Consider the following 2,319-nt stretch of genomic DNA (forward strand, 5'->3'; position numbering starts at 1 on the left):
ATGTAAAGGGATGAATAATGACTTTTATTAACAATGTTTGATTACGAGTCGTTGAACATACCAGTTGATTTAAAAAATAGCCAAATAAAATTAGCATTTTTATCTATAAAATTGCTAAACAAAAAAGGGATATTAAAAAAAAGTTTTTTTTTTTTTTTTTTGCAAATTGGTTTTCGCCTTGTAGCCAATTTGCAAAACAGTCCCTGCTTAGGCCATTTTGCAAATGTGTACTCGCGCCTTTCTCACTATTATTACAAACTGGTACTTCTGTTAGTTTGACCCTGATCAAATACTGACCACGGTTGAGTGGTCATCAAAATCACCTTCATCAAATAGTTGTTAATTTAATGATACGTGTTATCCAGCCAGCTGGAGCATCATATTTTTCGTGAAAAGTTGTTGCACCTTATTTGCTGCGTTTTTCTCCTTTTTTTCCCCACTAGGTACTACCGCTTTTTGGCGTTGTTTTTTTTTGCTCGATTGTTATATAAGATGCACAGTATGGGAGGTTCATCTGTCAATTGTTTTCATAGCCAAAGAGGTGCCAACTCAACCATGTGAAGAGTGATTCTGTGTTTCCATTGGTTTTTAACAGAGAAGAAAATTGATGGAGAATTATTGAATCAATACATCATCCTCAGATTCTTTGAATGGAGTAATTTCATGTTAAGATTTAAAAAAAGTCCATAAAGAAGGGGCCAAAGTGATGGAGAAATATCATCCACACAAAGGGAAGAAGCAGGACAAAGAAGAGACAACAGGCAATGGAGTGTCTACCTCGGCTCAGATGTTGTTCAGCACTGTCAGGTATTTTCCCAGTACATGGTAACCGGACCGTAACATGCAACAGTTACCATAGAGTAACTAGTGGGGACAATCAGCCAGTCCATATACATTCATGTGATCCACAGATCAGGGTGGTTCTTGTTGGCTTTGGTGTGATAATGGCTCTCTAATTAACCTCTACAATATTGGAATAAGTTGTTTACCTTAAATGGGGATGTAAACCGGTTGGATATCTGACCTAATCCCAGTGTGATTAATTGTATTTGGTAGAGATACCGGTATTAGATTACTCATTACTAAACAAACTCGGATTCTTTTGAAAGTATATCTGCATCCAAATATGAAGTCCGACAAAATCCAACCTGATTATATTTGCATACGTCTTTGATTAGGTATAAAATCTAATCGGATTTGGGTTTCATATGACACTTTTCATCCAAGTCCGAGCCTGATTAACTTAGATCAGTGCATATTAACAAATAACAGTGATATTGAAAATTTTTACAATAATATTGGGAGATTATCCCTTGCCGAGAAAAATCCCAAAACCGAGATTTTATGACTATGGTTCCGACTACACCCAACCCAATTTCGTACCGAAAAAGATCAGGTGCAATCACGTTTTACATTTCAAGTAAGCTGCCGTACATGAGCACCTACCGTATGCTGTTGCCCCCCCCCACCCCACAGCTGACAGACTGCATGAGAAAGATGGAGGGTGCTCAAGTGCAGCAGCACATCAAAATTGTGCAATGTGATTGCACCTGATCTAGCCTCATATGGCAAAAACATGCTGAACATAAGGAAGCATTAAACCGTTGCACAAATAAGCAGGGAAACTTTAATAAAAAAACAATTTATAGGTATAATTAAAACATTTTATTTATGTCACTGTAGTAAAACCATGTCACCAAGGTCAAAAACTTCATGACATAACGATCGAGTTATTGTGGGGGGCCCTTTGTGGAAAATGGGCCTCTAGCTTTCTAGAGTTCGTGTCCCAATAAAGAAGATTCCAAGTGCCCAATTTATTAAAATTCGATCTTCAACAATCAATGGTAGCAAAGCTTAGGTTTTGATTATTAAGGTGGTCAATTCTATCCATGTTTTCCTACATATGTCGAATAACAAGTATTTAATAATCTTAAAGGCAAGCTAGAATAATTAGTTATAAACCAAAGCACAATCAAAGATTCAATTATTATGAGAGGAAAAGAAGCACCAACAAAGCGCAAAAGAGAAAAAGGAGGGTTGAAATGAGACCCCCCTAATCCTGGACTTCTGTCTTCAAACACGTGTCACAGATGAGTCCGATCTTTTGATAAAGCAGATTAGTTTTGGTGAGGGAAAAGTGAGAAAAAGGAAGGGGTGTGGGAAAACAACCAAGTGGGTTTGCAGGAGGGTGCAGAATACCCGGTCAGAGAGGGACAGTAATGGGTCCCAAGGACAGCGCGGGAGATGCGGGGGGTCTTTTGGTGCAGCGGGCCTTGCCTGTCGGCGGGAGCCCCTCCTGACCATTCTCATTGGCCCCCC

The sequence above is a fragment of the Nuphar pumila genome, chromosome 1, assembly GCF_984573655.1.
Source record: "Nuphar pumila chromosome 1, dmNupPumi1.hap1.1, whole genome shotgun sequence".
NCBI lineage: Eukaryota > Viridiplantae > Streptophyta > Magnoliopsida > Nymphaeales > Nymphaeaceae > Nuphar > Nuphar pumila.